Source organism: Portunus trituberculatus, chromosome 29 (assembly GCF_017591435.1).
Source record: "Portunus trituberculatus isolate SZX2019 chromosome 29, ASM1759143v1, whole genome shotgun sequence".
Classification (NCBI taxonomy): Eukaryota; Metazoa; Arthropoda; class Malacostraca; order Decapoda; family Portunidae; genus Portunus; species Portunus trituberculatus.
Window position 1 is genome coordinate 10,630,404 of NC_059283.1, and position 12,500 is coordinate 10,642,903.

At 39.8% G+C, this 12,500-nt stretch overlaps 1 protein-coding gene across 5 annotated transcripts in view; it reads left to right on the forward strand.

The window, feature by feature from the left end:
* The window catches only part of LOC123510471 (major facilitator superfamily domain-containing protein 12-like), a 56,747-nt gene that overhangs the window by 16,834 nt on the left and 27,413 nt on the right, over nt 1-12,500 (forward strand). The window contains exon 2 of one of the 5 annotated variants that reach the window (XM_045265672.1): nt 2,913-2,943. The exons of the other annotated variants lie outside the window; for them this stretch is intronic. The gene's annotated coding sequence lies outside the window, so the exon portion shown is untranslated. The remainder of the gene's footprint in view (nt 1-2,912; nt 2,944-12,500) is intronic. 5 annotated transcript variants of the gene reach the window in all.

Sequence of the window (12,500 nt, forward strand, 5' to 3'; positions counted from 1 at the left end):
GACACCCATGTGACTCTCTCTCTCTCTCTCTCTCTCTCTCTCTCTCTCTCTCTCTCTCAACGACAAAGACTTGGCACCAATCTAATTACTAACTTCGCGGAACCAAACTTAAAGTGTTCGTGATTGTTGCTAAAGTATTTATAGAAATTTGATCGCCATGCTGGAAAAACACACACTAAATAAAATACCCAACCAAACTACCAATGCAAAAATTCTAGCAACACCACCACCACCACCACCACCACCATCATCACTACCACCACTATCACTACCCAAAAAAATAATAAAAACAACAACAACAACATCACCTACAATTGTTACTACTACTAATGCTGCTACCACCATCACTACTACTACTACTAATAATAATAATAACAATAATAATAATAATAATAATAATAATAATAATAATGATAATAATAACAATTATAGTACTACTACTAATACTTGTAATACTACCACTACTACTATCACAACTGCTACTACTACTTCTACTACTACTACTACTACTACTACTACTACTACTACTGCTACTACTACTACTACTACCAAAGGTGGGCGCGCGAACCTTTTTTTGGGTTCCGAATCCGAACCCGAATCTTCGCCGGTTTTGGATTCCGAACCTCCGAATAGCGAACCCGACTTTCAAAATTTCGGTGCGAACATTTATTCCGAACATTTGTCTGCGAACCTCCGAATCTTTAAAAAATAGCAAAGCGAACCTTAATTCCGATACCTTCCGAACATTTCCAAACCTAGATTTTACTCATTCCGAATCTCCGAATCTAAATTTCCGATTAAAAAAAGTGTTTAAGATATCTACATTATTTATTAAACAAATTATTACTAGAAAAACAAATTATTAATACAAGACAGTAAAAAGTAAAAACAAAAGTTAACAAAAAACAGTAAAAACATTTAAAACAAAAATTCACAACACTTCAGTCTTCAGTCTTCACTCTTCACAGATTCACTCTAACTTGTCGGCCCTCTCTCTCTCCCTCTTAACCAACTTCAAGTTTCCCTTCATGAAGGTCAGGTTCTCAAAGTTCAGATTGGTCAGAGAGGCTCGCTTTGGCCTCAAAATGTCCAAGCCGAAGCTGGAGAGTCGTTCAGCTGAGGCAGACGAGGGCAGGGGAGTGTTATACTTGATGAAACAGTTCACCCAGTCTTGCCTGCGCTCTTTGGGGAAGTTTGCCGGGGAGATCTTCATGATGCTTGTGCCAACAATGGCGCCCCAACTGTCTACTTCCTTCTTTGTTTTCATTACTACACAGTCATACAGGCTTGCATATCGAGCACATTTCGAGCAGTGGTCATTTGAGACACACACACACACACACACACACACACACACACTTACACGCCCATACTGAAATAGAAGTAGAGAGAAGCGATAAAGTAAACACAATACTAATGGTCATAGGCGTATCTAGTTGTTACAGAAACATAGGCGTCACCACATCTGTATGGCGCAGAAAAGTTGAAAACCAATGTTTGGTCGTCTTTGTTTTTTCGAGTTTTTCCCGGGATACGGAGGTTCGAAAAAAGACGTTCCGAACCCGGAAGTCAGAATATTTTTGACGTCGGTCCGAATCCGAACCTCCGAACCCAAATCCGGGATTTTGCTGGTCCGAACAAATCCGCGGGTAAAGGTTCGCGAACATTTGTTCGGAACGCCCACCTCTGACTACTACTAGTAATACTACTACTACTACTAGTAGTAATAGTACTACCACTACCACCATCATTATTACAACTACTACTACTACTACTACTACTACTACTACCATCATCATTACCACTACCACTAATACTACTAGTACTATCACTACTACTATTACTACTACTACTACTACTACTACTACTACTAATAATAATAATAATAATAATAATACTACTACTACCACCACCACCACCACTACTACTACTACTACTACTATTACTACTACCACCACCACCACCACTACTACCACCACCACCACCATAATAACCAATCAACGAAAAGAAAAAAGATGCATATAGAAACAACAACACTACTTCACCACCACCACCACCACCACCACCACCTCGCACTTCCCTCCCATTGACAAAGCCTTAATTAATGAACAGTGCACCATATTTAGCCCACAAAGCAGCTAGACTAGAACAAGAATGAAAGGGGCGTGTCTGTATAGCGAACTCTCGGCTTACAACAACCTGATACAGCGTAATGGTTAGAGGAGGAGGAGGAGGAGCAGGAGGAGGAGGGAGAAGGGGAGGAGAAAGGGAAGTAGTAGAGAGAGAGAGAGAGAGAGAGAGAGAGAGAGAGAGAGGAACCACCCATTAATAACAGCATTCCATCTATTTACGTTCAGATAACACTTAACATACACCATCTAGTCAATAATAATTCCTCAAGGCCGACCAATCCTCCCCTTCACCCAACACTACCCAACACTACTAAAAATATTCACGCCCGTATTCTGAAAGGCTTTGTTCTCTCACCACGACTATTTCAAAGGCCAGAAAGATTAGTGTGGTTTTCAAGAGTCTTTCTCCTGTTAATGATGCAGAAATATTGTCACTCTACCTTTAGAACCGTGAAAACATCTTAAAAACTCGTGGAAATTTTAATAAAGTCTTTTGAAATAGTGGAGGTGAAGCGCAAAGTTTGAGAATATGAGCTTGAGTCAGTCCCGTACCATTCAACCAACAATTCCTCGATGAACTGCCTGATAGAAAACTGCAGTGGTTAAAGGGGAGACTTAGTAATTGTCCACCACCAGCTGTCACTCTTCCCATTCACTGTTAAGGCTTCTCCACAGGCTTAATCTGGCGCCGTGCAAGTTTTGTGTTTGATTTTTCAGTTGTCAATAAAAGAGTGGTGAGTTAAGATTAGTGAAGTTGTGTATTTCTTTTTCTTTACATAGGAAATGATGCCAGAGAGCAATACTAGATAAGGTACGTGAGAGGCGAGATTACCTTGCCCAACGTAGCATCACTTGTGTGCCGCAGTGCAACCTGTACTGAGCAACACTGCCGGTCACCATCGCCAGACATTGCCGGCGTCACCATGCTCATGGTATTTGGAAGAAAAATTCTAGTTCAGCTGCTACGCGTCAGTCACAGTCAGTCTATGCACTTTGTCTTTCTGAAAGGTTGAGGTATTATTGATAACATCCACTGCACTGAAAACTTATTTTTCTTTAATAAAGAGAAAGAATCGAAGAATTTCTCTGCGTATAATCGTAACTTTGGTATGAATTATTTCATCCTCGAATTAGTCTCAATTATTTGTGTTTTAAATATTACAGCTTTAAAAGAAAATGGAAATAAATTTGTACACTTATATACAAGACTATATCTACATACTGAATGAGTCTTTATCACGTTAATATTTCATTCTTGTCTCATTATGAACCATCTGTTTTGGTTTCCCGTTAACTGATCTTTGAACAGGATGCTTTCCTCTACCGAAATATTGTGAGGAATAAAGTTCTCGAGCCTCACACCATGATACCTTCAAGTAGTCAAGTTGTGTGTGTATTTTTCAAGATGACGGGAATGATTTACAATAAGAAGACGCATGGGTCAAGTTGGACGGGAGGGGTAGTGACAGGTGGTGGGTGCGAGGGACTGCCAGCCGTGGAGTGCACTTAAACCCACTTCAGGGCGCTGACTGAGGCACATACAGAACGTTTTGTTAGCCAGTGGGGATCACTAAAAGATCCGCTCAGTGCGGCGTGCAGCAGAGTAAGGCAGTCTTGGTGCTGAGGACACCTGCTGAGGTCGCTGGCCTCCAAGAGACAATGGAGTGTTCAGTCCACACTCTTCACCTGTTTCATGTAATGTTGTCTGTCCCTGTCTATCTAATTTGACATCAGCTTTCATTATTTATTCGCGAGAGTAACCACATCAAGCAGGAATGTCTTCATCTCCTCTTATTCACTCACTTCTCACTCTACTCTTAAGCAATGTTAATTTTGGTACACTTCATTGTCCTCACATCCATCCTTCCTTCTCTTCCTCCACTATTACTAGTGACGCACCACACACCACCTTCACTCTCCTTTCCTGAACATTACATAACCCCGGCACACTTCAGCCTCGTTTTTCACTCTCGCTCATTAGTATTGACTCACGCCATCCTCCTCACATCAATTCTCTTTGTCTTATTTTAACCACACTCTTGGCACACTCCAGTTCTCTCAGTCACTCTTTCTCACCAACACTATACTTTGGCACTCTGCAATCTCGTCGTTCACTCTTCCTCTTCTCTTTAAGCACTAACTTTGACTCTCTATTTCACCTTTCTTAAATTCTAATAATTCTGGCACACTCTTGTCTCCTCACACTTAGGTCCACATTCAGAAACGCTTAGCTCTCTCACGACGACTATTTTCCAAGGCCACAGAGATGATTAGGTGGGTTTTCAATAGTGTTTCTCTTGTTAATGATATATAAATCTTGTCAATCTACCTCTAGAACCATAAGAACACCTTAAAAACTCGTGAACATTTGAATAAAGCCTTTTGAAACAGAAGCGTTTGAGAATACGAGCCTCTCTCTCTCTCTCTCTCTCTCTCTCTCTCTGCCACACTCCAAGCTTCTCATTCTGACTTTCACGCCTAGAACACTCAAGTGCGGATCCCCTTTCTTACATAACCTCTTCTAGAGCTGAGAATTACCCATGTGGCCAAAGATTAGACTGGAGAGGTCAAGGAGGATGAAGGACAAAGGCCGTGGCGTCATGAATCATAAGGTGCTTCTTGTGGCGCGTGGCTTGTATTTAAATTTACACGAGTTTTTAAGGCTGTTTTTACGGTTTTAGAAGCAGAGTGATAAGATTTCTACATCATTAACTGGATAAACACTCTTGAAAACCCCGCTAGTCATCTTTGTGGCCTCGGACAGTAGTCGTGGTGAGAGAGTAAATCGTTTCTGAATACTTACCAATGTGAATCTTAACTCTTTCACTGCTTTGGCCTCTCTTTGTTAATACAGAGAGCACTGTTTAAAATTTTTGCATGGATACAGGAAAGAGAAAAATATAATCGAGTAAAGAGTTTAATTTTGTCTTTTTAGGCTAACTGTTCATCTGAGAGACTGCAACACATAGATACGTAGAACAGTGTTTTTGTGCGCAAATGAACTCTAATTAGCATCTAACTAAACTCAAATAACTATCTCGACATCAGTTACTTCAAGCTCCACCTGTGTCTAAATAAGGAGTCGGAAATGCCTTATTGTTTCGTGAGTGGCGTCCCAGTGAGAAGTCAGAGGGAAACAGAGAGGGCGGAGCTTACAATATACAGTTACACGAGTACATTCCCGTGCCGTCACTAAACACACCTTAGGGACCGTTTGTCTCGTGTCCCTCATTACCTGGGAGCGGCGGACAGGTAGAGCTATTAGTCGATTAACCTGCTGTACTCATCTCTGTGTTTAGTCTCTTCTCGTCATTTTACTTCCAACCCGCTTAACCCCTTCAGTACCAGGACACGTTTCCATATTCATTCTTACTATTTGGTGATTTTATATACCTTCAGTAACTTACGTGGAGGTCAAAATAGTGAAGGCTCTGGCCATTAATCTCCTGACCTCCATAGACGCTCCCTAATGTCAATGAAATCATCTAATCGCACCCAAAACTCAAGATAAAAATGCGTCCCGGTACTGAGGCGGTTAAAATCTCCTTGGAGTCTGACAAGCGAGGGAGTTCCGGCAGCAGTAAGAGTGGAGTGAGGAGGTCATGCTACGGTTAGGGTTGTCGTAATGCCTCTGTCCACATTTCATTCCATGGCCACTGTCTTTTCCTTGTGAAGATAAAGTAATAGTGAATAGATAGATGAATAATTGAATTAGTAAAAAATCCTATTTCCTTTTTATCTTGGTTTACAAAGTAGTGTTGCAGGTATTAGCCAGGTGCATTGATTAGAATACCTGTAATACTTGGTTTTGAGCGGAGAGATAATAATACATAATTAACATTTCTTATCTTGACTGACCTACAGACTACTGCCGTTAATAAAAAAAAAATAGTTATGTAGCACCTCTCGTCAGCTGAGTTGCCATTTCGAAGTCACCACAAACTCTCTTGGACCTGCAAGGGGACTGGGGACTAAGTGGGTCTTTTTTTCATGTTTCCCTTAGCCAGGTTTCCCTTCTATAATAAAAAAAAAGAATCTTTCGAAATCACCACAAACTTTTTTGGGGGGCTAACTCTCTCGGACCTGCTAGGAGACTGGCAACTAAGTGGACCTTGTTTCCCTTGGCCAGCTTTCTCCTCTTACATAGAAAAATATCTTGCCGGCCCTCCAGATTGCCAGTCCTGGAGGTGAAAAGACGAAATATTACTGATGGTGAGTTGCTGATGGTGACAATACGAGTTTTATCTATCTTTTCTTTTTTTTTTATGTAAGAAGGAGAGGTGCTAAGGACAAAAAAAAACTATATTAGAAAAAAAGGCCCATTGGAATCGCAGTCTCGAAATACTTTGATCTCCGTAAACATCAACCTGCACGAGATTATCTTTTTCTTATTAGACAACCACGTGCTGCCTTACAAAACGACTTACCTAATATACCACTGTTTTGACACACCTGCACCTTTTTTTCTCTTATCTCTTTCCTTATTTCACAATCTTACACTTTCAATTTTTTATCTTTTTCTCATTGTAGCTACTCTCCCTCACCTTCCTTCCATCCATCATCTCATCTATTTCTTTTCTTCTTTCTTTCTTCTATTCTTTCTTTCATATGCAATCCCTTCCCTCTCAAGCCTTCCTTCCTCTCTGACTTCCTTCCTGTATCCAGAAATCTTCGCATAACCTACCTTGTCTTCCCTCATCCTTTTACCTTCCTTCATTTTCTCCTCCTCTTCCTCCTTTTTTTCTCTACGGTGTTACCCTTTTCTTGTTCCTTTACATTTCTAAACCCTTGAAAAACAAATAATATAAATAAATCAAGCAATACTGCACAACACACCGTCCCAGTAATCGTTAAAACATGCGAAATGAATAAAGAACGCAGTGAAGTCAGAAACAGGTCAATGATTTGGTATTCTGGCGCAAGAATGTCCAAGACGCAATATTCGAACAGTCAATCCATGTATTCTCCATCAGGTTCGCCGTTACCAGGGTTGGCTTGCTTAAGAATTTAATGAAGTTTCTCTCACTCATACACATTAACGGAAGATTATGAAGAATGATAAGGGAGTAAAGGACTGTATATTTCACTATAGGGAATGATAAGGCGATGGCGTAGTGGATAAGGTGGTGAGCGTGGAGATCGGGCAGACGTTCATGGGCAGGTTCGAATCCCATCACGTATCGCCTTGATACTTTGCCATTTGTCGAGTGGTTTAAAATTACCTACATGTCACCATGATACCCAGGCTTTAGGTGGTTATACCAATTATGCACTTGGGTGGTGATATGTGCCTTAGTATGGGTACCACTATAAAAAAAATTGCCTGCGCCACTAATGGGTGGAAGTTTAACAGTGCTTCCAATACTCTTCAAGTTACCTACAGGCGCTATAGGCCAGGACATAAAAAAAAATAGAAACGGTTGTACATTTCACTATTTGACATGGTAAGGAAGTAAATGGCTGTTTATTTCACCTTGATTTCTTCGCTTACACGTTTTCACAATGACATTTTTGCTCACTCCAATTGTTTTCTTTTTCTTTTCTCTGATTTTTTACTTGCATAGTTTTCTTTTGACATATCCCTCCCTCCCCCTTCCTAGTCCCTCACCTACCCGCAAGCCTTTCTGAACATGATCTACCCTTAGCAGTTTTTCCTTTTCTCTTGGATAATAATAACAAGAAAATAATAACAAGCAGTGCCTGTCGTGGAAAGCGCAGACTACAACTTAACTCAAACCAGCGTCACGAGAACACTGGCTCGGTGCAAAGAGTGAAAGCATCTACATAAACCTATATAGCAAAGGTCCAGACTCTAGACGATGCAAATCCACTGAAGAAATGACCTTGAGTAATCTGCAATCTTGATTTTCTGATGGAAGTTTGAAGTGACAGCGATCTCTCAATACATAGAACAATTCCAGACTTTGATAATAAGCACATTGCAAAGGTCTAGACGAAGCAAACCTACTGAAAAAAATATCTTGAGTGCAATCTGCAATCTTCGTTTTCTGATGAAAGTTTTAAGTGTCAGTAATCTCTCAATACATAGAATACTTCAAAAAGGTAAATGACTTCGATGATAAGCACATTGCAAAGGTCTAGACTTGATGAAGCAAATCCACTGAAAAAAATATCTTTAGTGTAATCTGCAATCTTCGTTTTCTGATGATTTTTTTTTTTATTTTCAGCAATCTATCAATACACAGAATACTTCAAGACTTGATGATAAGCACATTGCAAAAGTCTAGACGATACAAATTCAATGAAAAAATGACTACAATCTGCAATCTTCATTTTCTGATGAAAGTTTGAAGTGCCAATAATCAATACAAAGAATACTCAAAACTTTTATATCATTTAAACAAAGCAATTCCAAATTTTGCTTTGTATTTTCATCATTGATTTTGCATATGATACTGTACGAAAAATCTTATCCTCCATATCATTATTTGCTTATTCATTCATTCATTTTGCTGTTCGACGAGTGAGGAGAACAGTCAAAGGTACGAGAAATAAGAGAGAAATATATAAATTGTCGCTTCCTTACAGACACAAAAAAAGAAACATAAAAATCTAAGATAACTCCACCAATTTAGTTCTGGAGACGTTCTGAATAATTAGACTGCGCAGGCAAAGAGTTGATATTTGCACTGCAGGTAAGAGTTGTGAAAATATTAAAGCATTCTAAAGTCGTAGGCAAAGGGAACTTGAAGCAAAGATTTGATATTCACACAGTGCGTTAGAGTAATGAGAATAATGAAAGTATCTTATTTATGTCTAGTTTTTCCCTTCAACTGTAAATACTACGTCCAAAATACTCTTCTCTCCAAGTTTAATATATTTTTATGCAAGAGAGAAACTAGCCAAGGGCAACAAAAGATTTAAAAAAAAAAGGGCTCACTTGAAATGCAAGTTCCCTAAAAGATTTGTAAAGAATTAACCAAAAGATAGCAACAAATGTTTTGAAACCTCCCTCTCAAAAGAAGTTAAGTCGTAGGAAGATGGAAATACATATGCAGGCAGGGAGTTCCAGAGTTTACCAGAGAAAGGTACGAATGATTGAAAATACTGGTTACCTCTTGTGTCAGAGAGCTGGACAGAATAAGGGTGTTTTAGTGCACGTTTTCAGTGTAACTTCGAGAGACAAGAATGAGACGAAAGAGTGATACTTAGCTTTTAATCTCTTCAGCACTGGGACGCATTTTTACCTTGAGTTTTGGGTATGATTAAACGATTTTATTGACATTAGGAACGGTCAATGGAGGCCACAAGATTAATAGCCAGAGTCTTCACTATTCTAATCTCTCACATAAGTTTCTGAAGCTGAAAAAAAAATCACGAAATAGGAAACAGAATGAATATGAAAACGTGTCTTGGTACTGGTACACGTATAGTTTTATTCAGCAGTGTCGTTTGTCGTGCGTGTTACGAGTACTGTACAAGGTATCATATTCACCAGTAAGTGTCTTGCTATCGCCGACAGTCAAGGAGTTAATGCTACGCAGAGGATGTTATCGCTTGTGTCATTGTTTGTGCTCGTCTTGTAGTGATGGTGGCAGTGGTTGTTGTGATGATGGGTATAGCTGAGTCTATTACATCATCAATACTTCGGTTTTTTTATATTTACTTTTTTTTCAGTGTCAAGTAGAAGTGGTCTTTACTCTTTGATATCTTCATTTCTTTATATTTTTTTGCTCGCCGTTGTACATTTGGCTGTAGCGGTGACGGTGGTAACGGTGGTGATAGTGGTGGTGTTGATGGTGGTCGTGGTAGTCATGATGATGGGACAGAACTGCACTTTTTTTTTTTTTTTCATAGTCTAAGTACTTCTGTCATTTTTTTCATGTCAAGTAGAGGTGTTGTTGGATATCTTGAGGGTGTGTCTGGGTATATTTATGAGTGAGTGGCTTGGCGTCTTGTCTTGAGCAATATTCACAAGCAAAACTGAAGTAATGGAATTCTATCACTATTCTGGTTCCAATATTCACAAGCCAAACTGAAATAATGGAATTTTAACAACTCTTCTGGCTCCAATATTCACAAGCCAAACTCTAAGCAATGGAATTCTATCAACCTTTCTGCGTTCCAATATTCACAAGCCAAACTGAAATAATGGAATTTTAACAACTCTTCTGCGTTCCAATATTCACAAGCCAAACTGAAAGAGATGGAATTCTGTCAACTTTTCTGCGTTCGTTCATGAGTAAGGCAACATAATTCACCTCCCAAACAGTGATGACATTCCAATTCCAACCAAGAATAGGGAAAGTCACGTTTGATAAGTAATACACTGAGGATAAAACTCATGTCACTACACCCACCACCTCCTGCACCACCATCACCACCACCACCACCACCTGACCCCACCACTACCACCACCAACAACAACAACAACAGGATGGACGAACCAGACACACACACACACACACACACACACACACACACACACACACACACACACACACACACACACACACACACACACACACACACACACACTCAAGATATACAGAAACTACCTCTATTTGATGTAAATGAAGAAGCAAATACAAAAATAAGACGGAAGAAGTGATGAAACTGATTTAGTCACGTTCATTATCACGATCACCACCACCACCATCACCACCACCACTGCAGGAATATGACGAACGATGACGCAGCTGAAATAGAACCGTCCATGCATAAAATTAAAGCTTTGACTGCCAGTAAGACGCTTTTTACCGCATGTAAACACTTATCAAATGCACTAGTAGGGATAAATTCTCACAAAAGTCTATCAAACTACACGTACAAATTTTAATAACGCCATTACTACCAACATTCGCATTTCGTATCTTTAGAAACTTCATTATATTAAGGCTACAGTATTACGAAGCCACAGTATCCGTAACAAAACGAAAAGACGTGAAGTATTATTAAACAGAAAAACAAAATGAACACGACTATAGACCATGTATCATTAATCTCTTCAATACAGAGACGCATTTTAACCTTGATTTTTGGGTATCATTAGACGATTTTATTTGCATTAGGAAGGGTCTATGAAGGTCAGAAGATTAATACCCACAGTCTTCACTATCTAAATCCCGACATAAGTTTCTGAAGTTATATAAAATTGCCAAACAGCAACCAAAAGGAATATGGAAACGCGGCACGGTAGTGAAGGGGTTAAAATATCGCCACGTTTCATCCTGTTCCTTATTCTTTTCATTTGATTTTTATTACACGTAATTGGCTCTCTCTCTCTCTCTCTCTCTCTCTCTCTCTCTCTCTCTCTCTCTCTCTCTCTCTCTCTCTCTCTCTCTCTCTCTCTCTCTCTCTCTCTCTCTCTCTAATTCCTTTTCCATGATTCTTTTCTTGGTTTTTCATTATTAGCAAGGCACGGCAGAAGAGGAATGCATTACATCACGTAGGCAGGATATGTACCGGGTCGGGTCAGGCTGGGAAGGGCTTGGTGCAAGACTTAATCAAAGGGCCAAGGTTACGAGAGGTGAGGAGATATTCATACCTGCATTAACATTATCTGTTTTGTTGCTGAGTCGAGTGTGCTGTGTTGAGGGATTTTCAGACAGGACAAAGGGGGAAAGATAGCAAAATGCAGGAATGTCTTACACACACACACACACACACACACACACACACACACACACACACACACACACACTTATCACCTCCCAGCAACGCTTATTTAGGTATTAAAAAAGAGGGAGAACAAAAACGACCCTTCAGTACGTATGAAAATCACCTCTCTCTCTCTCTCTCTCTCTCTCTCTCTCTCTCTCTCTCTCATCTAATTTTTTTTGAAAGAGGGAGAAACGGCCAAGGGCAACAAAAATTGGTGTTAGAAAAAATAAGGCCCACTGAGGCGCCAGTCCCTAAACGAGTGCAATAGATAATCAATAAGAGAACTCCCATAATGCAAGTTTCCAGATTACCACCTGAGCTATTACGCGCACAAGCACACACACATACACACACACACACACACACACACACACACACACACACACACACACACACATACAGACACAGACACACACATGAATTAATATTGAAGTTGACCTAGCAGTGAGACTCGTGCGAAAAAGAAGCGCAACAATGAAAATATAAAAGAATCTAATTAAAAAGACTATAAAGCAAAGCAAAATATTGGACAATGTGGCAACGCTTTATTTTGTCAATATTTCACCACCTCGTGTTTTGTTACCAGACTCACTTCACTGTTCAAGAAAGATACACCCACCCACCCTCTCTCTCTCTCTCTCTCTCTCTCTCTCTCTCTCTCTCTCTCTCTCTCTCTCTCTCTCGTAATGATGAGTCTGATTTCCTTTCTCTTTTTTTCTTAACTTAATTTTCTTCTTGTTCTTT